The 27,136-nt window shown below is 37.6% G+C and overlaps 1 protein-coding gene and 1 long non-coding RNA gene across 2 annotated transcripts in view; one reads left to right on the top strand and one right to left on the bottom strand.

Moving 5' to 3' along the window:
- Positions 1 to 24,665, top strand: part of LOC125688661 (uncharacterized) — a 40,558-nt gene extending 15,893 nt beyond the window's left edge. The window contains exons 2-3 of the long non-coding RNA XR_007374825.1: positions 5,075 to 5,163; positions 23,687 to 24,665. This is a non-coding gene — a long non-coding RNA (uncharacterized LOC125688661). The remainder of the gene's footprint in view (positions 1 to 5,074; positions 5,164 to 23,686) is intronic.
- BCKDHB (branched chain keto acid dehydrogenase E1 subunit beta) overlaps positions 1 to 27,136 on the bottom strand; it is a 1,150,961-nt gene that overhangs the window by 400,654 nt on the left and 723,171 nt on the right. The window lies entirely within an intron of this gene.

The raw sequence follows: 27,136 nt of genomic DNA, 5'->3' as shown, positions 1-27,136 counted from the left end.
TCTTTCTTCAGTTTGTAGATTTCTTTGAAGCTTCAGGTTTGGAATGACATAAAACATTGATTTACTTAGTAACTTTACTAAAGCTTTCCAGCTACTTGAACTCTTACTGACCATTTCTGAAGAAGGGAGAGTGCTAGTAATTAATCAAGGCAACCTGACTTTGCTGGTGTGATGGCACTGAATGAGTTCCCAATGGGAGATTTAATTGAAAAACATTATGTTTCAAAATGAATTGGATGAAGTCAGGAGATTAGAACATAATTCTACCAGTCTTGGCAAATTAAAGAAAGAGAAAACTCTCTCAGAAGGAGGAACTGCATAATGCATCAATGGGCCATCAAACACTAATTGCAGGCTATCAGTTAAAAGTGACACCAGGGGATTTAATACTGAGTATTTGGATGCAGGCCACAGGATAAAGATATCTTCTTAAATGTGAGTGGAAGTAAATTTAAGCCAGCAGCAACTCTTTCTTGGTATCAATGACAGCCCTACTGTGTTTAATTAGAATTGAAAGATGGGCCTAAAAGTGTTTTCATGACGCTTTGTCTGTTCAGAAGATTTGATCATAGTTACTTCTTCATAAAGTTGTTGCTCTTCCCAGAATCAATCATACCACTAAATACTTTATTTACTGTGCTCATAACCTGAATGATGCTGCTCTCACTGCAGTTTTGAAGACTATAAATATTGCAAAGACAACATCCTTAGGCAGTCATACACATTTATTTTGCTTCCTTGCTTCTTTCTCCTTCTGTGAGGATAAGAGAAAGCACTGACAAGTCCCTGCTGAAACTGGGGACCACTTGGTTATGATCCTTCTAAATATAATAGACTGAAGATGCTGTTAGCACTAACAGTAGCACATCTCCATTAGGTTATTCTATTTAGCATTTATATAAATGTTTTCAACTACAACCCTGCATCTGCACTTTTTTCACATTTCCTTTGTCTTCCTTCTAAAGTTTGTTTCCATGATGTGACAGCAAGGCTGATTTGAAACACAATCACCCTGCAAAGCCTCAAAGCAGGGTTCCACCTACGTCCCACCATGTAACTATTGTTTTACAGCAATACACATTATAGACGGAAACACAGCTGCTGTGAAATAGCATAGACAGAACAGACACTTCAGAGAAATGAAAACAAGCATTCAGCCTTGACCTTTTGATTTGCATACCATAAAAATGGAAATGTCATTTTCTGCAGTATTTATAGAACACTGACTTAACTCTTGAATCCTGTTCTCCCTTTTAGTGAGAAATTGTGAGCATCTGTCACTTTCCACTGAGTTCACAGCCTCAAAACTTCCCCCCAATGCCCCTTCCAAAAAAAAAAAAAAAAAAAAAAAAAGCAAGTATCTTTCCAATAAGCAAAATTTTTAATCTTCTTCAGTCTGTTAGACCATCCAGGGAAATTCTGTATCTTCAGTAGTATTAAGCAAACAGTTTTTTAGATAATACAACGTGATCTTTTAATCATAAAATCATTATTTCATAAGGGGCTTTTAGAGCTCTTTTGGGGTGAAGGGTTTGGGAAGGCTGAGTATCTCAAAATCTTGTCCTTGTGTCTAAGCTTGGTAATTGTTAGTAATCTGAAGGCTGGAAAATAGAAATTGAATGTATTACATTTCAGTAATTTAACAATATTTATAAACTGAGATTAGTCACAAAAGGTCAAACTGTAGAACTGCTCTATAGCAATCACGTCAGTGTTCAGTATAGCAGATCTTAAAAAAAGTGCTGTCATACATTTCAACTCACCTGTCTTCATTTTCTTAAATGTCTTTGTGCCTGTATTTTGGGGGCAGCAGTACAGTCATTATACAAGAAGAACAATGGTATGTTTATTCCAGATTTCTGTTTTGGGGGATAGGAATGGATGATTAGAAAGCTTACAATAAGAGGATATCAGTACATTCCCCAGGGTACACATTCATTCTGTCCAGCAAAAAAGAGGACATCTTATACTGGATCTCAGAGCACAAGTGTATAACCTTTGACATTTTCTTTCTTTTTCCATTAGTTGGTTTAGTCACTTTTTTTGCCCATTTAGGCCTTCGATATCCACACATTCATGTGGCAAAACAAAGCTCAGTAGACTGTAGCTCTCTGTGAAATTCCTTTTGTTGATTTGAAATTGCTACCTACTCATTCACTCTGCACTCTGTTCTTTCATCATAAGAAATACACAATCATAATTTCCTGTTCATCTTTCTGTAGAGAAGATGCAGTCACTTTCCTAGATGAAAGTCCTAATATGTTTCATGTCTTCTCACACAGAATGTGTGGGATGGCCAGCCTTGTCACTCTACCATGTCTTTTCCAATATTGTGTTGTCAGGCTGGAGAAGGTGGAAGACCAGATCTGCATGTGGCATTTGTATTTTTACAGTAGTAAGATGAAAGATTTCTGCTATATTCTCTATTTCCTCTGCAAGCGTGGAACCTCCATTTATTGTTTTCATCCCTGAACACTGAGTTGATATCTAAATTGAAATCCAGTGCAGCAGTGTGGGCTTAGTGAAGAGTAGCTGGAAGGCTGCATGGCAGAAAAGGCCCTGGGTGCTGGTCAGTAGCTGTCTGAATGTAAGCCAGCAATGTGCCCAGGTGGCCAAGAAGACCAAAGGTCCTGGCCTACATCAGAAATTGTTTGTCTAGCAGAACTAGGCAAGTGATTATCCCTCAGTACTCAGCACTGGTGAGTACTGTGTTTTTGGACCCTTCACTGCGATAAATATATTGAGATGCTGAAACCCTTTCAAAGAAGAGCTACAAAGCTGGTGGAGGGTCAACACACATGAAGATTGTCTGAGGACATCAAGATTGTCACACATCAAGATTGTCTCTAGAGTTGCTAAATTTGGAGAAGGGAAGGTTGAGAAGAGACCTCACTGCTCTCTACAACTGTCTGAAAAGACGTTATAATGAGGAGGGTGTCAGTCTGTTTCCTCAGGTGACATATGACAGGACAAGAGGATGTGGCTTCAAGCTCTGACAGAAGAGGTTTACATTGGATATAGGATGGCTGGGCATTGAAAGAGGCTGCCCAGGGCAGTGGCAGTGTCCCCATACCGGGAGTCTTTTAAAGACATGAAGAAGAGGTACTAAGGGACATGGTTTAATAGTGAATTTGATAGCATTAAGTTGGTGGTTGGGCTAGGTGATCTTAAAGGTCTTTTCCAATATAAATAATTACATGATTCTATAATCTCTTTCAGGGGCAATAATTAATTTAGACCTAGTCATTAAATATTTATTACTTTGCTCTTATTTATATTGACTTTCATCTGCCATTTTCTTGCACAATCATGAAATACAACATGACTCTTATGTAAAGAAAGTTTTCATTTTCACTATCCTGGGTAATTTTATATCATCTCCAAATTCACTACTGATACCATCTAGTAGTTCTAATATGAACGTATTGAACAGTTTACTTCCAAAAAATTGATGGACTTCTGAGTAATAAATGAAGTATTTTAATACATTTTGTATTTTATTTTATATCACTTAATTATAAATAAAAAAGAAACCTTTCTTCCTTATATCAGGACTTGTTAGTTTCTTATGCTTTGCTAGAGAGATGACTTGTCAAAAGATTTCAGGAAAATTCAAGAAGCTTTATCAATACACCTGTTGAACTTTCAATGAATCCGAATAGTTACGCATCTGAGCCTTTACTTTGTGCTACAAAAGCTGCTCCAGTATAACTAGGACATCCTGTGTTGAGCAGATTTATTATTTTCTGTAGTTTCTATCTATATTACCTGCATAGCACTCACATTTTCTGTAGTAAGTTACTTGCAACCTCTCTCATTTCCCCTTTAAGAAGAGTCTTTTCACTTGTTAGTCTATTTCTTTGGCACTGAGACAGGGTTAGTAAGTAGATTACAACTACAGTAATGATGAGGTAGCTTCACACTTTGACTACCATACCACTTGATGTTAAATGTAGTGGAGCTCAAGTGATTCCTTTGAATTTATTTTATCAGTTTGTTCTATTTGATGGTTGCAAAAAACTTACTTTTTATCAGGAAAGTGGCTGTAAATCTAGATTCTTCTTGAGTGAAAATTGATTTTATTTATTTATTTATTTATTTATTTATTTATTTTGCCATGAGTTTTAACTTTTCTATGCTCAGACTCTACACATTTTCCACAAGGGAGCAAGAAAGGTTTTATTTGCCCAAGTTAATTTTCTTTTTTTTTTTTCTTTTTTTTTTTTTCCATCTGCCATTTGCGGTTGTACATTTGATTTATCTGAATGTATGGTCTTTATTTTGTTACCCTTTTCAGATAAGACTTCTGCTTTTTAAAGGAAGACTTTCTAACTTTTGCCACCTTTCTTTATTCTGTTATTTTATTGGTTCTGACTTTTTTGCATCTTTTTTTTTTTTTTGTAGTTATTTTTTAGAGTGAAACTCAATTTTAGTTTCTTTAAATAATCTCAAGATTGTCTGCAAGTATTTTATTCTTCTGTGTTCCTTTTAATTTGTTTTTAACAAGCTTCTTCGTTTTTATGTTCACTTTTCTGAAATTAAATCTGCTTCATTCTTGCAAAGAATGCTAAATTTGAATATATAGTAGTCATAATTACAGAGCAAGTCTTCAAAAGTAACCTTGAAAACCACATCTCATCCACTCAAGCTTGAGCCAAATTGCTCCTTCGCTTGTGGGTTTTCTGACTAGGAAGTTTAACAAGTAGTCATTCATGATATTTAAAACTATATCATTCCTCACTATGACATTTCTTCCGGCTACATGGTTATAATTGAATTTTCTCATTCTTATTTTCTGTTCTGCTCTGACAACTTTGATCTCCTTCTAAAGCAGATTAAAGCCCCACTGTTTTCTCTCTGAATAGCAGTACTAAATTTCCTACTAAAGCAAGACAATTAGAAATACACAAATTCCTATATTCTTTCTGGATGCAGTTAAACTGTTTACTGTGTTTTCCTCATTTAACATTTATACCCTAGCATTCTCATTTATTTTCTTCCATTCTTGCATTCATACAGCATTATGATATCAGTTTTGTTAGCAAACCTAATTTACATTCCTGTCTTATTTCAGTCAGGTAGTCACAAGTGCAATGCTGGTCCATGACCTGGAGCTGTTGGAGGTGACATCTTTCATCAACATTCTGGTCACAGTCAGAGAAGGTGAGACAATGTCAGAGGGACAGTCAGGAGTAGCAGGGAACAGGGCTGCCTACAGGATTACTCACAGTATGCTTCATGATAGGACTGTGGGCCAGATCCTGAACTTAGCTGAATCTCGAGGCCTAAGGATAGAGAGTGAAGATCATTGTCCCAAGGGAAGCTGGTATACATCCCTGGCCTTGGAGTGTTGCCCATGGAATCTGGGAGGGTCTCTTCTGGGACCTGAACAGTAAAAAAAAAGTTTATATTTAAGTGTTCTAGAAAAGGTGTGAACACTCAGATGAAAATGTTTTTTTTTGTTGTTTTTTTGTTTTTTTTTGTTTTTTTTTTTTTTGTAATAGAATACAGTACTAATTGTAGCATGGAGGACAGTTGACTGTGAAGAACTGAAAACAAACCCTGTGAGGCTAGGCAGTAAAATGACATAAAACTCAATGTAGAAAAATTAAAAATGCTGCACATCTACAGAAGAAATTATCCTAATTTCTCATGTAGAATGATGGGCTCTGGGATGACCATTAATACTCAGAAGTGAGATTTTGGTACTGTGATAAATAGTTCCATGAAAACACCAGCTCTCTGCTTAGGAGCCATCAAAAAGAAAAAGCAAAGCACAAGTTTTGCTTCCTCAAAATGGGAGTTACAGATCAAAATATAAAATTTTATAACACCACCTTATAAATCCATACTTCGCTGACATGTTGGTTGGTGGTTGCCTGGGCATCCCATTATTAATCAATTTATAGACAAGGATTATGCCAGTCTGTATTGAGTCACAATGAGTAACAAGAAGAAAAAGCAAGAAAACCCTAGCAATGTATGCATGATTTCAAACACCATAGTGTTTAGAAGCAATTAAAAAATCAGAGACTATAGTTGACCTCTGAGGCTCTGCCTAACCTAGTAAATTAAAGAGGGCCAGCATTTAAGCAGTTGATTCTGATCATCCAAGTTGTTTAAAGCTACCATACTCTCTCAGGCAGTTTTTTGACGTATTGCTCTCTGAGACAGTGCTTGAGTCTGTTCCTAGCTGGGTGGCATATGCATGCCACCACCATGTTTTATACAGAGAGAACATTGAGTTATATGGACAACATCTGTGTTGTAGCTTGTGATCTTCAGGTTCAAAGAATAATTTGTGATCTGTTTTGTTTCCTAGCACAAAGGTAACCTTAGCATCCAACCATAGACTCAAAAGCAGCCTAGGAAAATAGATAAAATGAGCCTGGAGTTATTTTATGACCCTGAGGCAGTGCAGCATATGTGATACCAAGCTGCTTAACTGCTCCTTTCATTTCTCTAAGCTGGATGGTTGCACCCCAAATGCTGTCTGGGAAAGAACTCTTACCTGTTCTTGTTCTGAGCAATGCCAGATATTGTCTAGAGGCATACTGAAACCATGCTAGGGTTTGTGCTAACAGTCTTAAGAGCATGGATACTCATGGGAGCTAGAGACTTGCCCTGCTACAGCACTGCTGGGTAAGGGCTGGTGGCCCTAGGGGTGATGTGAGGTACTGGGAGTCACGGAAGAGTTGGTAAGGGACAGGCAGGGCTGATGGAGGAGTGAGAGAGGAGTGAGTGCCTGTTATCCTTTGGGCACAGCTCAACAATTTTGAACACTGTATGAGGCCTTCTGCCTTTTCCCCAAAGCCCTTTACCAACTTCAGTGGCTGTGGGTTTCTAGGAGAATGCAGCTATTGTAGTTCAAAGGAGATGTAGCACAGACCATTTTCATCATCCTGTTTTAATTAATATGACAAGCACCTGATATTAAATAATCTTTGTGATGCAGACACCACCAGAAAACTATTGATGGCTCCCTCTTGTACCATCACACAATTTTAGCATTTTGAGTTCCTCTAACAGCTGGGTCATCCTTTGGAAAGGAGATATGGTGAGCCCCTGCTACAAAGACAAAACCTTGGGGAATGGACACCTACTGATTCCACTAGTGTTCCAAATTTGTCAAACTACTCTCATTTTATTCTACCTTCGCTGGCCTTTTGAAGCAAGTGACAGTATTTTCTCAATCAGTTGCATGACCCTCAACCAGAGAAAAGAATTTACAGCTAAGTAATATACTTCAGTACACCTACATTGAGATTTGAATATCTGCTGCTCTTTTGTATGTGATGACTGCCATTTACTTGCTTTACTGATAACCAAGAAACCTTCAACTTTGGCCTCCTCCATTCCCGATTGATTTCCTTGTTGCAGTCAAGGTCGCCTGGGTCAATGTGCAATACCTGCTAAATATCTTTCAGTTCAGTACCTCTCTATCTTCAGTGGACAGAAGGCTATGCTTTTTACCCATGGAACACTGTTACAGTTGTTAGATTCATAAATACAAAAGCAACAAATCTTCCATAATAGTTACTGTATCACTTTGATTTTTTTGGATCAACACTTAAGACATCAATGCCACTTTGAAAAGAGATGAACTCAAAATTGGAAGTTGGTGGAACTCAGAGGTTTAGCAAGTGCTCATAGTCCTTTGGATATATTAACTCTGAATTAATGAATAATCTAGATAATAATAATAATAAAAAAAAGCCAACAAAACACTCTTCCTCAACCAGTGATAAGGGTTACAGTCTGATATGATTTTTTAGAGGAATATCAACTGCTTCATACATTCCAATTAGTGAGAAAATAGTCTTCATTTGATTTAGATAAACCAAGTTTTGTATTGTAAACTGTCCGTTTATTTAACAAAAATATTCACCCTTAGGCATTAGAGAAATATTTGCTAACTTCTGATAACACTGCATATCAGAAAAGGAACTCCAGTGTAGTTAATGGACTGAGGTTGTGTAAAAAGTAATAGGCTTTTTCTCTGTATTTTAGGAAGTGTTTTTGAAAAATGAGTATAGGTTCCCTCTCTGCTGTTTTTGGAATATTAATAACTTTAATTGCTCAAGCATGAACTTATTTTCTCAAATAATATATTGGACTGTTAAATCCTCAGATCCATGTTTATGATCTGACTGTATTGAGAGATGCCCCAGTTCCTTGCTTGCTTATTTCTCACTGAGCATTTGTTCCTCCTTGAATCACACTCTGCTAAACAGCCAGAGAAACAATGCCTTTGAGCTTGTGTTGGAGAAGTATACCACAAGATGAATCTTCCTTTCAGATAGATGTTATAGTTCACCTCCCATACCTCAACTCACTGAGTGCTGGATTGGGTTCACTAAAATATATAATTGATATTGGCATTATTTTAAAGCAGCCTATTGAAAAGAAGTGTGGTAAAATTCTCATAGCATTTTCACTTGCTGACAGCTACAAATGAAATGTATTGTTTCTTCCTTTCCATAAGTGGCTTTGATTTTTCTTAAATGTTCAAGGAAATTAGTCTTCTGCTGCTGTTGCAGAGCTGGAGTTGTTCTCACAGCACTGCAATTGTCTATCTACTTTCCTCTGTACCTAAGAAGTGTCATACAAAGAGTGCCTAGGTTACCAAAGTGGAAGGTTACAGGCTAGTACTGCAATTTTGAATACAAAATGTGAGACAAAAATGAAGCAAAGAGACCCCAGAATAGTTGTCTGTTGTGGTAACTTGAGAGGTTATAGGATTCTTTAATATAGTTAGTCAACTTTTCTAGAAACACTTATGACTCATCATGTTGAGGTCAATATTTTACAGTAATAAGCATTAAGACAGCACCTGTTTGTGTGGGTAGAGCTAAATTTGGGTTAAAAAATGAGTAGTGAACCATATGATTGCATAGAAACAAGGTCCACTGCATGTTGGGGAAGGTTTAGTCGGATCTCCTGAAATGCAGTCATTTAGAATGCTCTGCTTCTTTCCCTTCCTCCCTTCCCCTTTCCTACAAGACTGCTTAATTCTGCAGAAAAAGATACTTGCCCACATATGTGCAAGGATGAAGTCATGAGTGTTTGCTGGTAAAGAGGTACTGAACTTCCGATATAAACGGTAGCCAGCTCCTCTGGCATTTTTTTTTTTAATTTTATTTTTATCATGGACTGCGAGACTGAATCCTGAAGTGAAGGGGAACTAAATGTTAATGTCTTGGCTGCAGATGAAACTGCCTGGTGGCATCAAATGTGTAACAGTTGCAGTTTCCTGATATAGCTAGATGCTAGACATGCGGCTGAGTATTGTGGCTTAGCGAGTTATCACCATCCGAAGTGAACAGAGGCTAGCAAACTGGCAGGATTGATGTTATGTTTTGAAAACATTAATTCACTGACAGCAATAGTTACTTCTGCTGTTGTTTGCCTGGCTCTGGGTAATTGCTAGTTGGGATGGTTCCACCTATGCTCATTGTGTGTTCGGTTTCAAGATGAGCATTAAAGTTTAAATCACTGACCTTGGCTCCAAATTAGAGGATGATTTTTTAAAATGTTCTCTCACTCCCCCACCCACTTAGCAAACTCTTTGACCTCTGGGGGTTTGATTTCCCTGAAATGCAGATATAAATCTAACATTATTCCTGATGGTACATTTATATGTTGTTTTAATATGATTTAACCAAAACTCTGAAAGCTTTTTCCTTCTTTCTCTCTTCATATTTTGCCTTGTGGTCTTTCAGTGGGAAAAACAGAAAATATTTGTTAAAAGCATTAGAAATTTTTTTGTTTAATTTTTTTATTTTTTTAATTCTGACACAAGTCTCAATCAGCATTACATTATCTCCCTTAACTCCCCAGGCTAATGATAAAGAATTGCTCCCTTCTCCCCCTGAAACAATTTGTTTTGTACTTCTGTGAACTTTGAACACTGATATATTATAAAATTAAGCAGATTACAGTGATTTGAACGTTCCTGAGAGACAACAGTAATCATATCTGCTAAAAGTTTCCCATTCTAGGCAGTGAGAAGGAATTAAAGGTAGCAGTTCTACTGTACCGAAATGAAATGTCTGGGGTTTGTAAACATGCAGGCTCTCATATTAACACTGCAGTGTTCCTCTACCCCTATTTCTTAATGCATGAATCACTTGCCATTTATAAATTAGCATGTACTAATAGCTCCTCTCCTTTTTCTTTTAATGGTCTTACTTGTGTGAGTTTTTGTTTTTTGTTTTTGCTGTTTCTTTCTCAATGATTAGAATGGAACAAATCTGATAAAGTTTTACTGTTTGATCTACTGCCTCTTTTGTGGCCAAACCTTTTTAACTAAAGCAACTCCGGGCAGTTTGACTACTACCAGTAAAGCTATATTACTTTCTGTTAACTTAATATCTGTTCCTGCTCATACTGTCAGGCTCGTTCCTTACTTCTCAACCTTTAGTTGCTCTTACCTCAACATAACAAAGAAAGGATGTTGTGGCTGCGGCAAACTTCTTGAAGAGTTCTCATCTAAGAGACAGTTCTTACCACTCATGCTTTCAACAATACTTGATACTAAAAAAGGAATACTTGGTAGACTCTTATTAATGGCAAATGTTACTGCCAAGAAGTGACGTAAGCTCTTTATATTGTGGACTGCATTTTGTTCTCTGTCTAGCCGTGGAGCTACTTAGCATGCACAGGAAAAATATTATTTAATATTTAAATTGGATTTCTCTAATGAAATGCTGAATTTAATGTTCTTATCTATTAAACATGCCATGAATTAATTATTCCTTGTCAAATTAGTTCAGTGCTATAGTTCTGTAAAAGTCATAGAATCCTTAGAGTTGTGACCTCTGAAGGCCATCTAGTCCAATTCCCCTGCAATGAACAGGGACACCACAGCTAGATCAGGTTGCCCAGGGCCTGATCCAGGCTTGCCTTGAAAATACCAGGGATGGGGCGTCCACCATATCTCTGGGCAGTATGTTCCAGTACCTCACCACCCTCACTGTAAAAGATTTTTTCCTTATCCCTTATCTAAACTTACCCTCTTTGAGCTTGAAGCCGTTTCTCATGGCTCTCTAAAGAGTTTGTTTTCTTCTTTCTTGTAGCTCCCCTTTAAATACTGCTGCTATCGAGTCACCTCACAGCCTGTTCTTCTCCAGGCTGAACAGCCTCAGCTCTCTCAGTCTGTTCATGTAGGAAATGTGTTCCATTCCACAAATCATTTTTCTGGCCCTCCTCTGGACCCTCTCCAACAGCTCCGTGTCTCTCCTATACAGAGGAGTCCACATCAGGGCACAGCACTCCAGCTGAGGCCTGAAGTAGAAAATTAAGGAAAAAAGGGTAAAAAACTGAGGAAAAGGTGTAGAAAATTATGCTCTAATAAGGAAGACTTTTTTACTGGCTTTGTTATCTAATATTTAATCCTTTGCTTTGCTCTTTTTTTTTTTTTTTTTTTTTTTTTTACTGTTGGCCTGGTCTCCCTATTTTAATGGTAGGCAAAGTGTAGTTTTTAAAACTGATGTCCAAAAAAAGACAAAAAAATAGTACTGCTACAATTCTACAGTCGTAAGTGATAGCACATAGGTTTTGCCACGCATCTTCTGGAAGATTCTGCCTACAGAGATTATTATGGGAGATAGGCAAGATGAAGTTCGAATGTGAGATGTATTGTACTAAGCTCTGCGTAAAGAAATTTGATGCAAAAATACAGTCTGGCAACAAAACAAAAAAATTGTTCATAAAAAGTCTGGAGCTGAGTAACTGATACTCAGTTATGGCAACCCTTACTTTAGGCTGGATTAATTTTAGATGGGATGTCAACTGTCAGCCCAAGGAGAGTATTATTCTCTTCTGCTTGTAACTGCCAAAACCTCATTTTGAAGACTTTTGGCTACTGTACTGCTTTGAATTGGAAGAACAATTTGGATAACTTAAAGAATGAAAAACATAACTTGAAGAATGACACATAACGAAAAATGAATGAATCAGTTTTAGGAGTGAGGTGTTGGCATGGGCTTTCTGTTTGTGGAAGGAGCTATTTATGTTGCAAATTAACAATGATGGATTGTTTTCCATAGCTTCTGGAGAAGATGTATAATTTAATCCGCAGCAAAAGTCTAAGCTGGATAGTAGGAATTACATCTTTTTAACTGTTATGGAGATGGACTGCCATTTCAGAGGGTTTCTGAGAATCAGATTGAGTGAATATCCCTATACAGATATTCAACTTCTTCCAGGTGAAATTGATCATGTACCTATGTTTGGGCAGGATTAGAATAAATAGCTAAAGTCTGTGTTTTCTTCAGTCACTCTCAGATATAAGCATGGGAAAGGGTGTATTGTGTAGAAAGCTGAACCTCTTGCCTTGCTAGTAATACTTAGCATTCTCTCCTATGCAGAAATCCTTCTGTCTGATGCTCAGTTCTGAGCAACATTCTAAATTAATTTGTCCAAAAGTGCCAGGTTTTGGTACCATGGTCATGGTTCCATTAATACCTATAATTAAAGGTGATTTTTGTTTTTCCTTGCAGCTGTTACATCCATATATCCATTGGGAATGAATTTTACTGTCACCTGGAATTTCAGACTTGACATACAACCTTCCAGCTCTCAGTGAAGTAAACCTTGCTTTCAGCCTGCATCTGGTTTTGTTAGTCCCACTGTCAGCATGATGACAGACAGGTCTAGAGAATGAAGTACAGGCAATTATGTACTGAGATATTTTTGTAATCTTTCAACTTCAGTGGAAAGTGATTTTGCAAAGTGTCAGTCTTAACAGATTTGTAGGAAAATGGGTCTAAAATCCTGCCTTTCCCATTCATTCTCAGTGGCTTTTGAATCTGTTCAGGAAGGAAGGTTCAGATGCATTCTATCATTTCTTACTCTTGTTATTCCTCCAGCAATAACCCCTGCCAAGAGAAAATTAATGAAGATATGCCTCTTTGTTTCTGTAATTCTTCCCAGCAAAGCCCAATCATGATTTTCTAACCACAAGGCAAAGCTGTTATCTCACCCTCTTATATGACAGTTTGTGCTGGGGCAACATTTTCTACCCAAATCCACAAATAGCTCATCAAGCCCTGGAACACTTTGTTTGACTTTGTTGCTCTGTGACTTTACTGTGTTTCAAAAAATATTCCTGAAGAGCTTCCCACCACTGCCTGGTCCAGTAGCGTAACTACAAGTGGAGCTGGCATGACCTGCAGTGTAGGGTAGTGTGAGGCACTGCAGTTGTCAACTGCAGTTTTTTTCCTAGATTCATGGCAACGAGTATGATGTCATTCTTTTAAACCAACCAGATCACAGGTATCTAGTTGCCACACATATTTTGCCTTATGTATTCAGTGCAATGGTTAAATAGTAAAGTACGTATACCTGGATCTAATAGTAGCAGGGGAGTAGTTAACACTTTTAGCAACCAGATAAGCAAAGTGTAGGTAAGTTTTACATGCTGATGATTCAGAAGAATCTATGGTCCAGTCCTAAGCAATTCCTATATCAAATATCTGTAAAAGTACTTATTTGTCCAGTTGACTACAAAAAGAAGAGCTCATTTTATATTTAAGTCCAGCAAAACTTTAAAATTGTCAGCAAAATTCTGATATCTTACAATAACCATAATGTGTAGTGTCCTCCTTGCACAATAAAACAATATTTTTATTTTCATTTGAAAATAATTGAAGTCATAGTGAAATGACTCAGCAACAGAAAACAGCTGAGACAAAACAACAACTCATCACAATTAAGTCCAGAGATAGCTGGTTTTCTCCTCCATGTCTTAGTTTCGCTTTGCATGGGCTTAGCACAAGGATGTGGAACATAACAGCTCATTCTCGGTTGTGGTTTTTGCAGAACAAGAATACTGCAAGGTGAGTCATGGTAGCAATGCAGCAGAAGTAGCAACATGAAACTGAATTTTCTCTGCTCTGTATGTTTAATTAGCATATTTCCCTCACCTGTCTTTTTTTCCTTCCACCACTTACATAAGTGTATATTCAGTAGTGGTTGCAATGCCCTTTCTTGTTCTACTTCGTATTTGCAGTTTACAAATTTCAAGTATCTCTATCTGTTCATTTCCATTTGCTAGTTATCTTTTTGTCATTGTTGTTTTTTCTTTGAAAAAGGAGAAACTGAATGATAACAGTAGAAAGAGACATACTTGAACAGATTGAAGAAAATCACCATGTCTTACTGCAAGGCTCCCTTAAATGGGTTCAGCCCTGCCTCCATGCACCACATCTATCCTGACGCTATAGTCAATAATAACAATTTTTTAGAGGAATGAATCTGAGTAAATAGGAACAAATACTTGACATCACTAAGTGATAACACCCTTCTCACAGCTGATAGCAGTGAGCCTGGTAGGTTTTTGCTGTAGGTTAATTGACCCTGAAATATGTTAATATGTTTATCAAGGATAAAGTTTCCCTGATCTACCATTAGTTCAATATTTCTCCTCCCACTTTATGCAACTGATCTCGAGGATAATGATGATTAGTCACATAGCCTGGTGTTATTCAAGATATTTAAAGATTCTTGTAGGTAATCTTCAGGAATTTACTCTACAGCCTTATTCATGTATCATAGTATTTGCTTTGCCAAAACTTGGGTCTTGTAGGAATCAGAAAACAATTTCTCATTACCTACTGTGATTATTTGGACTCTTCTTTCACTTCACTTCTACATCTGCTCTGAATGTATCACATGATTTCATAATCTATTCACTTCTATTATTTATGTTCTAATGTGTGAAGACATTTAGGACACAGAAGTAAACCTACAAAAGAGATGGGAGCAAGGTCTGGAGGAGCAGATACAGTGACTGTAAAAGAGCTCCATTTTGGATCTCTTCATTCAGAACACAGAACTACACTTCTCTTAGTGAAAGGCTTTCAGTTTGCCTCTCAATTCTTCTGGTACTGTGGATATCCTGTCTGACTCTACTTGCCTCTAATCTTCTGAAGTGGGGATGGGTTCTCCATAACTCCTTCATTTGAAACAGCACTTCCAAATGCCTGGAAATTGTGAGTACTTTTAACATGTCTTCTGAGAAACTGCCTGTGATCAGTGTTTTTGCCTGAATTTGGAGTGGCTGCTTTTTGCACCTGAGTGTATTCAGTTCTCTCATGGTCATGTTGTTCCTAAGCACAGAATGGTGCATGTGTACAGCAGAGAATTAGATTGATCGTGGTAGGCTATTCTCAATCTAGGTGGTGTCGAATAGTGCATGTTGTGGAAGTGCTCAATCCTCTGACTCACTCTGGCTGGGGAATGTACCTACTCTTATCCGTGCCATAAAGTGATCCAAAAGAACATCCTAAAACTTTTACAAAAGAAGCTTTGGTGGGAGCAGTCCTTGACAAGTTTGGGATAAAGTAAGAAGAAGCTTCTCTTTTGTTGTTTATCTGTGAAAAGTATTTACAGCATGGAAAACTGTCTGGGCCATGCACAGAAATACCTTGCTGAGCAATGTGGGAGTCCATTAATGCTAGGATTAGTGCGAGTTTGTATCCCTGAGGAGGCTACTGTTCAGCAAGCTTGGAGCATTTTCTTCACTCGGTTGTTTTGATTCCAGAGAGAAATCATGCTTAGAAACTGAACGCACCGCATACGTAAATGGGACTGAGAGCAGCAGAGGTGGCAGCAGGTTGAAGTTTGACTAATCGAGTCAGTCAGGTTAATCTGTTCTAAAGCAGCAGGATTCAAGCCAGAGAAGGATCTACTGTTGATGCAGACTGTCGTGCTGAGATTAATACAAACCAAATTTAGGGGAAAAAAGGCATGTTAGCTAGTGTACTACATGGTGTTTACAGTTTCAACATCTACTACAGCTGTGTTATTCCCACTTCCAAGTTTGAATAACTTTTTTCTAAGAGATTTGACGAGTGCAGTTGGAAAAGGCAGGAGGTATCAGTGTATTATGGTTAATTCCAATTGTTTGAAGCCAGGGAAAATTTGTCTGGTCATGAAAATGGCTCTGCTGCTTCTATGTAATATTACTGAGTTGACTTGTTTTGATCTTGATATTCCTATCCTGTACTACCTCTGTATCTGTAAAAATTGAAAAGTTCACAGAACAGTAAAGCAAGATATCATAATAAGACTAGTTTTAAGATAGATTCATAGAGTGAAGTCTCATAGTGTAGGAATTCTTTAAGACTGTTGTGAACTGTGTGCACCTGCCAAAATCTACCCAAACAGTCTCATACATGCTAGGAAGACACTCCAGGTTTTCCACTGTTCACTGCAAACACTGCACTTCTTTAAGCAGACAAAATGACCTTTCTCAGCTTAAGATAATGGGCATCAAGAGTACCTATGCAACTTAAGAGGTGTCTGTTTTTAGGAGATTAATATTACATGAAGAAAGACATCTTGCCTACAAACAGTTTTGGGTTTGGTTTTGTTTATTTGTTTGTTTGTTTTTGAAAAAACAGGAGTGAAATGGTAAAGTTCAGCATGCCATTTCTAACAACAGCAGCAACAAAAAACACCCCAAAATATATTGAGGTATAAAATTAAAAATAAAAATGAAAAAATGCTGAATGGTTCTGAAGTTCCCGTACTATGGAAAAGTGTTTAATTCCTGAAATACCCTTGGAAAAGGTACCCTATACTTTTAAAGTTAAGTACACTCACAGCGGTGGGAACAGAGAAAGTGTTCCTATATGTATTTTTCTTTGAACTATGCCCTCAACTGTACTGAAAGCACAATATATGCTTCTGGTAGGGCAACTATTCCATTTCACATTTCTGGGTAAATCAGTACCCAAGACCAATGGCAAAAGCTAGTGATCTTGTAGATGAAGAAAACGCCCTGTAATTTGCTACTGGCATCACAACTCCTGGGAATTTAATCTTTATTCAAAAAATATATGTATTTAAACACAGGATCTACATAAAAAATATTCAGACCACATGTAGACAAACACTGACTAGACAATTTACCACATCCTATGTAATTCACAACTCTAAAAAGAAATTTAGCCTTCTCTCTCTCTCTCTCTCTCTCTCTCTCTCTCTCTCTCTCTCTCTCTCTCCTTTTTTTTTTTTTTTTTTAATATTTTTCCAAAAATGCTTTGCTTCCTGTTTTGGCAGCAATGAGTTTGTTTGGACATTAGTCTGGACATACTGTGATTTGAAGGGAACAGGTATATTCCACATCTCCAGACAGAAAATCTATTGATTACCTAGTCAGTGTCACTGCTAGAAGGCACAGGATGAACAGCACGACTCAGTAAGTGAATGCGTGGTTGGCTGTGCAGGGGAATCTGACTTTTTGGCTAGGGTTTGCTATTCAAATTAGATTAAAAAATAGCAGAATCTGCTGAAGAAAGCACTGGGGTGACTCTCACTGGGGCCATTGTGCCTGAAGGCTGATGTTTGAGTGCAGTGTGTTTTCCAGCAGAGACACATACTTTGTGCTTTCCCTTGGAGACTTCATGAGTTTTATCAAATGACTGCTTAATTTAAAAAAGAAAACCAGCAAAACACAGTCTCTTGGAGCAGGGTTTGGAACCCAGGTTTTCCTATTTCCCAGAGAGTGCCCTTAATGGTTTGGCTGGAAAGTAACATTCTTGGCCAACTAAATCTTGAATTCCTTTATGAAGGTGGAACAGCTCCAGTAGAAAGTACTAAAAGCACCGCAATTTCTTCTGCCTCACATAGTCTGTACATCTGCCCGCTAGAGCATTCTCCCAGACAGAGGGAGGAGAGCTGAACTCCTTTTGGCTGAGCAGACCACAGGACCCAGGGTTCCCAAGTCTTGTGTGAGTGTGCTAGTCGTGGAGCTGTTGGTTAGAAAAAAAGCACAGATCTGAGAGTTAAAAAAATATATAAACAAACAAACAAAATCCCCCAAGGTTGTCCTGTTGTGCTTTAACAGGCAGGCATAATTGTGCTTCCTTTTTGTAAAAAGGCTCAAACACAGGCTGCTGAGGGCCTTTTGCATTCACCTGAACATAAGCACACTCAGCTTGGAGAACAAACAGGAGGAGGTGGAAGATTGCGTGCAGTCGCTGATCAGTGATATTACTGGTATAGCAGAGTTACAGAGGGATAGTTTGCAGAGATTGCAGAGATGACAGGGTGGCAGAGCTGCTGTGGGTGAATGCAGACTAGCTGGGTGGCATGTGAGGGTTGATAAGCTTGCAGATGCACTTTGTGCAAAGGAGCAGCTCAAGTGTGTGGAACTCTGTGGTGGAAAAAAGGAATGCGCTTGGGCTTGTTCAAGGAAATATCCTTGGTAAGATCATGTGAGGCACTGTCCTGAAGAGCAAAGTATGGCTGTCCAAGCTTATGGCTTGTCTGGGGCACATTGAGTGAAGATGAATTGAGGGCTGCATCTATGAAGGTTGTCCCAAAAGTAATGCTCCTAATTATTTCCATGGAAAATATAACCAATACAAAGAGCATAAAAACACTATCTGGTAGGACAAATTCTTGGCTACAAAACTTTTTCAACACAGTCATCACCATTAGCTCTGCATTTTCACCAGTGATGAACAAGAGCCCGCACGCTGCGCTCACAGCTACTTGCAGCCACTGTCAGTACTGCTGAAATGCACTTCCCTCTACCTCAAATCCACTGTTTGGTCTCCATAAATGTTCAGAAAGCTTTAATGAATTTCAGTGGGTGCAATTTTTCCTGTGTGGAGGAATTCACTTCCACACCTTTGCTCCACTCGCACTTCCATGTCAGATGCCGTTTTGTCAGACTGCCCTTCTGCTGCCATCTGTTGCATGACAACAAAATATAATGGAATATTGATGGGAAGGATCAACTTCTACTGCCATACCATCAGCATCCACCCTAGACTTTGTGGGCCAACAATAATAAAATAGGAAGCATTACTTTCAGAGCAGCCCTCATAAAATATATAATATAGTGAATGTACATAAATAACAAAACAAATTATTATTTTTTAAATTAAAACATATAAAAAAGAGAGTGACAGAACGATAAAACTAGTGGGATATTTGACCATGCCTTTGTGAAACTAATGTATCAGGCTTGTTTGATGGGAGTAGCTGCAAGTCTAATGAGCTGTCAAGGAGCTCATCAGAGATTTTTGATGAAATTTGATGCTTCCTGAAACTTGAAAACAGTTGTTCACAAATTTGTGTGCTGCCAAAAACGACATGAATAAGGCAGATTATGAAGTGAGAGGTATTTCTCTCTGGGAAATATAAAAATCCAGTAAAGAGTCATGATCAAATTTTGCATTGGAAGTCTATATATACCCTTTGAAAATTTGCAACTAATGTATTTTGACTGAAAATGGAGTCACAAACCAAAAATATGGAAATATGGACTGTGTGTAGAGTACAAGGCGGGTGAAAACTGGCTTGCTCTTTGCTCTTGAAGTGTTGTGATTAGTTATTCTAAATTCAGCTGGTTACTGAGTACTGATGACTTTCCTAAAGGTTGTATGTGGGACAAATAATATTTAGAATCCTCATGAATGACTTGGACAATGGGACTTAAAGTTTACAAAGCTTACAGATGGCACAGAACTGTGATTTAAAGGCTGCAAGTCAATGCTAGGTAGCAGCAAAGGTAGCAGGACCTTTGCAGTCTGGAAGTATGGCCAGATAAGCTCCAGAGACCCATGCAATCATGCACTAATCTATGACTCTCTTCCATTTCAGCAACCAGGCTCTCAACATAGAGAAGATATGAAATAAGGGCGAGAACAATGTCACATCACTGAGATGTGATTTATTCGCTTCTGTGAGGGCTGCATTTGTCCAAATGACAGTCTAATATGATATTGAGAGAGCAGTGAAATTGGTTTACAAAAAAGAATTACAACAAAAATATTTTTACAACTAATATTTTTATATATACCGTTAACTTATGTGATACAAAAGAAATATCTCAAAATCGATGTATATATCCAGGATATAAAGAGAGGTAATTCAAGAATGATCTGATCAATTTTGAAACATGTTCTATTTTAAATGCTATGAATAGATCATATTTAGATGCTCATAAATTATGTTAGTTGAAAGGAGAGTGTAAGATAGCAAAAGATGCTTAATAAAAAGATTACGGTGTCTTGCAAATGAATAGCTGGCTATTTAATGACAGGATATTGCAATGTAGATAGTATTGAATATTCATTGAAATTAATGCTCATGGCCATGTGAGTATTATCAAACTTTAGCAAATAATCTTTATGGCTTCTGAAACAGGCTCATTTTAGACAATCATTATGCCTTAGTGGTTAAATGAAAATGAGATAGTAGATATATAATGGCAAGTACCATTGAATTTACTTTTAAAATAAGCTTTCTAGATGCTTAGTACTAACACTGGGCTGAGAGAAATGGAGCTGTGAAGAATTTCATTAACATAGCAATGCTCAATGTTTCATTTGATCTTAATGGAAAGTTTATGAAAGACTGCTATTAAGTCTGGGTAGGGGAGAAGATCGCTATCGTTCTTCTACGAGTATAACCAAAGGGCTTAATTTTCATTAGCTCTTGAATTGTTCCTTTATCTTCTCTTGCTTCTTAGCAGCATGTGTTTGTCAAAAATAATGGATTGAAATTGGAGGGCAAGTGGGGTTTAGATAGCAATGATTTTGTTTTCAAAAACAAAACTATTCATTTTTATGAAGGGAACAAATTAATTTCTGAGTGGTAATTTTACTACCACAAGAAGTATGCATGCCACTCCTACCAAGAGAGTTGAGTGTATCTTGAAGTTTTGTCTGTTGTCTAGGACATGGAGAATTGGCCACTGGCAACCATTCAGAACCATTTAAGGGAAAGATTTTCTCATATGTCTTGAATTTGGAAGTGGTGGGTTTTGGACATCTCATTCATTAATGTCGCAAGTTATGACTCAAGACTCACCAAAACTTGTATTTCCCACATTTACTGAATTGTGCATTGTGTGCTTTTTTAATGACTGTGCCAGATTTCAGGGAGATGTCTGCATGGAGTGTTCTAGACGCAAATTTTTCCATGCTTCAAAAAAAGTAAAAATAAAATTTAAAAGGCATTTTTGTCCACTGATGTAAAAAAACCATTACAAAGAAAAGCAGTTATTTAGTATGAGCAAACCGTAGCAATGCAAAGAAGAAATGAGAGAGGGAGCTGTACTGATTTGAGTTTCAGTCATCCAAAAAGATGGAAAGTTTAGATGCCTGAAAGGTGAACTGTGGTAGCTCAAGTCCTGCCTTGGACTGCAGCATATATGGTTAAGCAAAGGATTTCTGTGGGGCAGATGTGTGAGCTGGAGAATGTGGAAAAGACTTTCTATTAATGTAAATAAGCAGCTGAAATAATTACAGCTATCATATTTGAAGCAAGTAAGTATTTTGAGCAATAGGTTTTTTATGCTCTGTTAATACTGTTTGGCAGTAGGTGCTCCCTACTTTATGTGCTTTAGATGGGGAACTCTTCAGTCTTTACTGGATTTAAGTCCCCTTATCCTCTTCCAGAGCTAGACTACAGGCCACGTTTCCTTAAAAAACAACAACAACAAAAAAAAACAAATACACACAGTTGCTGTGATACATACAGTTGCTTTGTGATTAACATGCAGCCTTATGAGACAAAAAAACCTGTATTCAGAGTCCAAAAAGAGTCCATTTGCAGTAATTTGTATTGTGTGCCTAAACTGCATAACTTGTTGAGTTTGTAATGCCTTGCCCTTCTTTGCGGGCCTTTGCATTTCTTTTGACATTTCTGCCTTCAGTGGCTTTTCTTTTCCAGAGAACTAACAGCACTGCCACAGAACACTCTTCTAAGACTAAGATAGAGTTCTGCTCAAAGAAAAATATTCAAAGAACAAATAAAGCCCAAAATAATTAGAAAACAATTTTTGAGGTGTAGTACCCTGCATATTAAAGAAAAAAAAAAGGATCATTTATATCAGCTGAAAAGTCCTCTGAACTCACTGTAGCTGTACATTTAATATATATTTTGTCTGTAAAGTATCAGGTATAACTATGGGGATGAATAAGGAGAATAATTTCTATACAATGTCTTCTCCTGGATATCTAAAGTGTAAATATTGAATATAAATGTAAATTTATAGATCTTTGATAAACAAAATCAAGACTCTTCTCTACAGTTCCAACATAGCATAAATAAATAGATACACATATGCAGTAAAACTGGATTTAAGAAGGTGTTTTTCACACTCTTTACAAAAATAGGGGAATTGCATTTGTTTGAAAATTCCCTTGCACTGAATGCAGCTGCTAGGATGCAGTATTGTCACATATCGTATGAGAAACCAGGATAATTGAGTGCATGTTTTGTTGCAGGCAACTGAACACATGCTCATGGGAATGACTTACAGCTTACAAGAATGGAGGCTACAGGCTATAGCTACAGTTACAGAATACATCATTTGAATTTCTGTGTGAAATTCACGAAGTCCAACCATTAATAAATAGTTTGCTTTTCTATTTTCTTCCACATACCTTCAGTGAGGTCACCCATATGGAGATCAACAAACTTTTCTTGTATGTTCCTCCATTGTTGAAATGGCAATTACAAGATGAGTTATTCCTGAAAGACAACTTGAACATAATATTTTTTTCTTTAATTTCCAATGAACTACGTGTTGAAAGAATTATCAGCAGAAGCCAGAATTGAACAGTAAATTATATTTTTTCCTTCATGAGATGTATATGCTGGTCATGTGCTGGGGAAGGACTTGGGATTTTTAGAAGAACATTTGCAATATTATACTGCAAAGTTTCACAAGAGTCCATTAAGCAAATTGGGAATTTATATATGGAAGAAGCATCACATTCAAGGCTTCAGAGCTTACTATGATTAGAGTGTTCCTTGTGGGAGATTTATGAAAATTTCTTTATCCTGGGCATCTGCCAAACTTTAGGCTTTAATGCTCTGAGATTCTGAGTCACAGAAGCAGGCTGACTACTCACACAGCATGTTGACTTGCCGGGAGGTGGGTGAAGGAGGTAGTAGACAGGTTGGAAAGAAGAGGGACATAAACATTAATCTCATCATTCTGTAATAAATTTTGCTCCACAGCTTCCATGGCTTCAGGTTTTTGATCTATTTACCAAATTTGCCATGAAAAATAGGACGCTTTAGAGATGTGAGCTCTTTTCTTTTTCAGGCTGATGACAAAAGAACATGTAAATTCTTGGTATAAAAATGCTAGAAAAATAAAGGTAAACCTGCTACTGAACATGGATATCATATATAGCATCAGTCCATGATAGCTGTCATTTGAAATGAGTAGGTTGTGGTCAGAAAATAACTTCTTTCAATTCTTTAATTTGCTAGAAATCTCCCCATAGTGGGTCTCTGTATAAATGCTTTAAGGTTGCTGAAGGTAGACTAACTTTTCTGCATCATGTTTTATAGATCCTGACTGTACAAGATTAGTGTTTCCTCCTGAAAGTCGTTAGATAAGGAGAAACTAAATACATACTAGGAAATTACAGCATGTACAAGAACTAGTTAACCAGATCAGATGGTTGGAAACAAATATTCAAACTTATCAGACACAATGCATGAGGTGCCTACTACACGCATGCTTGAATGTTTTTTGGAGGGCCATGTAAGAACCTAGTGGGTTTTGATAATGTAGACAAAAGCTGCTAAAAATCGGGATATGGCTACAGAATTATGACTAAACATTGGATCCTGAAGTTATTAAAAAAAAAAAAGAGAAAGTATTGGAATGTATCCACCTTTGGTATTTTAACATTCACAGGTACTGCTTTTCATGAGGGAGATGAGGACTAAAGCCCTGGAGATCTACTTCATCAGACTCCCATCAGCCGTAACTGAAGATGCCTGTACTTACTTCGAGTCAGTTAAGAACAAAGACACACATTAGCCTAAACTGGTTTCAGTGCTGAGCTTACCCTGTCTGTGTATATAATTTTATATCACTTTGCTTGATATTCATAATGGAGGGCATAGTCAAGACGTTTCTCAGTGATAACTTTCTGCTCTTCTTTTGTCCCATATAAACTTGCCTTCAATGTACAACAACTACATGAAGTTCAGACATAGCCTAGCTTTCTATCAAGATTGCAGCTAAATTGTCCTACATGAGATTTTGAATTGTTTAGTCCCATGTGAAGGTTCAGATGTGGATGTATGCTAGTGTGTAGGATGGCATTGATTTGTGGCTACTGATTCTCCTGTACATAATAAAAAACTGAGAAAGCATTGACATAGGAAAGAGTTTATGTCTGTAAATAGGTTTCTATGATGCTCCTTGTGATTTCTCATGGAGAAAGAAATGAGACCATTAACATTATAAATTTTGACTTCATCCAGAATGCAGGCTAGAGATCCAGACTACCTCCATATCTGCTCCATAAAAAAAGTATGTATAGATATGGAAGTGAAACAACATAATTGTTTGGGTTCCTTTTGGTTTTGCTTTTTTGGAGGGGGAAAGAGATGGTTAATCTAGGCTAGAGGATGATGTCCAGAAAGAGCTAGGGAATGAGCACAAGTAGTAGGTCTCAGAGCAGTAGCTGTTAACTTGCTTTCTGGTTTTCCTCCAGCTACCTCTCCTAGACTGTCTAAATATGTTTGAGGTGACAATATACTATTGAGACTGTTTCCAAAGTTCAGTACCAGCAAAGCTGCAGTAAATCTCTTTTCATGTACAGTTCTCTGCCTCTATCCTAAATGCCTGTCACCATCAAATACTCTTGTAGGCCATGCAAAATTATAACCATGGCACTTCCATCTCAGATACGTTGAAAGTAGACAAGAAGGAGAACAATAAATCTCTCTTATGAAGTCAAAGCCGTAGACTCTAGCTCCTTGCTTCATAGTCCTAGCAGAACTATGAGAAGTGTGCTGTAGTGCATCATGACTGTTGGGCCTTACTACTAGAATTCATCAGCCACAGATGCCTGCTGGAAGCAGACTTGTGCTTCCTTAGTCCTTGATGAGAGATTGTACAATGCATAGAAAACACTGAGCTAGTTCTTGGACTACTGTGGGAAGTACCTTTCAGCTGCTAATGGTACAGAAGTAGATTTGTCATTGATGAAACCAGTGTCCTTAAACAAGTCACATTTGCTGTTCATGACACCTGTATTATCCACAGACCTCCTTCCTGGGGAGTAGGATCCTGGGGAGGTTATAGCAGAAGAGCTGCTAGGATAAAATGGTGTTCTTCTCTTCTGATTTTAATGTTCCAGAGCCTGTTCGTGCTGGTTGGATGCCTTCTCATGTGTTTTTCACTTGAAGTAGGGAGGGGCCTCCAAAAAACCCTTCAAAGCCCAAGAGTTGTCATAATCTTTTTAATACTCCTGAACTGTAGTGTTTGCTTCTTTGCTTGCCTTCCTGCTGCTGAAAAAGCAACAGCAACAACAACAATACAACAGCAATAACAAAAATAGGCATTTGTTATCATGACATTATTTCCTGTTGAACTAGAAGTTTTAAGATAACCTGACATGAGGTTAAATAGCAATAAGTAAGGTTATGGAAGGTTATGGGGTATTTCAGAGGTGAGGAAAAGCAGTGATGTTCACAGATATTATTTGTTTTATACCATTTTATTTATATATTGTGGAGAATCAAATAAAAGTAGAGCGAAAAGAACTGCTAGTTAAACAGAAAATTATATCTACCAAACCATCTGTTTCTGTACTGCTATAAATTAGTTGCAGTGAGTTTGGAGGAATCTGTTCTTTAGTGAGGCAAGGAAGCAATTCAGGCTTTTACTTTAGAAGATGAAGAACTGGGGACATATTTCTTCAGTCTTTCTGAAGGTGCTACCTACCAGCCCTCACCGCAAGGTAAATTTCTGTTATTTTCATTTCATTTCTGGAGACTGTATGGACGAAGTGCTGCCTTGCCTCTTTCTGAATCACACGTAATTGCAGCTGATCAGCATATATATGCATGAATTCATTCTGTTTCAGTGGGGAATTTTTAGGTTGAAATCTGCACATTGCAGTTTTTGATGAAACAAGAAAAAGAGAGAAATGATGGAAACAAAATGGAGGGAGAAGGCTTAAAACTTCCCCTAAACATCATTATAGGAAGCAGATTTACTTGAAGGTTCTACAGACAACAAAGAGGACATTTATTTCCACTGTACTTTTTACACTTCAATCTAAGTAAATATTGCCTAAGGCTGGAAAAGGAAATTATTTTTCCTTTTGATGGTATTTGAGGTAAATTTTTATATATTTTCTAAGTGCCTTTATTTCTTATTTTACCTTTGTAAGGACAATATTTCCACCTCTCAGGCTCTTCAGGCTTTTTATTCGTCCACTGTGTGAGGATGCCTCAGCTTAGACAGCATTCATCTATCACAGAGTTGACTAGATCAATCTATGCCCATGACCGGGGAGCAGTAGGCCTTCCCCCCTGCCCAGTCTCACAAAATGGGAAGGAAGGAAGGGAGGGAGGAAAAGAACAGCGGCAACAATCTATGAAGGAAAACTTATTTTACTATGACACCGGAAAAATACAAGATAACACAATATAATACAATTTAATTGAAATTGAAACTAATAAATCAGACAAGGTGAGAGAGAGTTCCCGGAACTGAGTCAAACCTGAAAAGCTTGGAACGGCTAGGAAAGCACCCTCCAGCACCCACTGCAAGGCAGCAAGAGAGCGACCCCCCCACCCGGAAGGGTCAGATCCCGTGACTGCTGTAATGTACAGGGATAGGTACCGGGAACTGGGGCAGTGGCACTTTAATGCCCCGTACACTACATGATGTTTTGATGTGGAATACTGAAACTCAAAAAACCAAAAAACATAAAGCCATGACACCATCAACACTGGGACAAGGGCATTTGAAAGGAAGCCTTTTTTGCTAGTGAAAAGTACGTAGACACAAGCAGTGTATTTTGCAGATTATGATATAAATCAGATGAAAGCTTTTCTTCCAGGAATGTGAAAGGAAGAAGAGAGGCTAAAATATGTGTATATGTGTGTGTACTTGTATGTAAACATAAACATTACGTATGTACAAATATAAATACACACAATACATATATTCAAGATCTATTCCTCCTTTCATTGGAGCAAGTGAGATTTTCTCATGGATTTTATTTTGTACAACAGAGGCACTGCTACAGCAACTTAAAAAAAATACTGAAGTCTTGACTGGAGTTCCTAAACATCTGATAAGCCTATTGAATTCATGGGGCTTCTTCACATGCTTAGAGTT

This window comes from Lagopus muta, chromosome 2, assembly GCF_023343835.1.
Source record: "Lagopus muta isolate bLagMut1 chromosome 2, bLagMut1 primary, whole genome shotgun sequence".
Classification (NCBI taxonomy): Eukaryota; Metazoa; Chordata; class Aves; order Galliformes; family Phasianidae; genus Lagopus; species Lagopus muta.
Note: the sequence above shows the minus strand (reverse complement) of the source record. Positions and strands in the feature narration are given on the sequence as shown.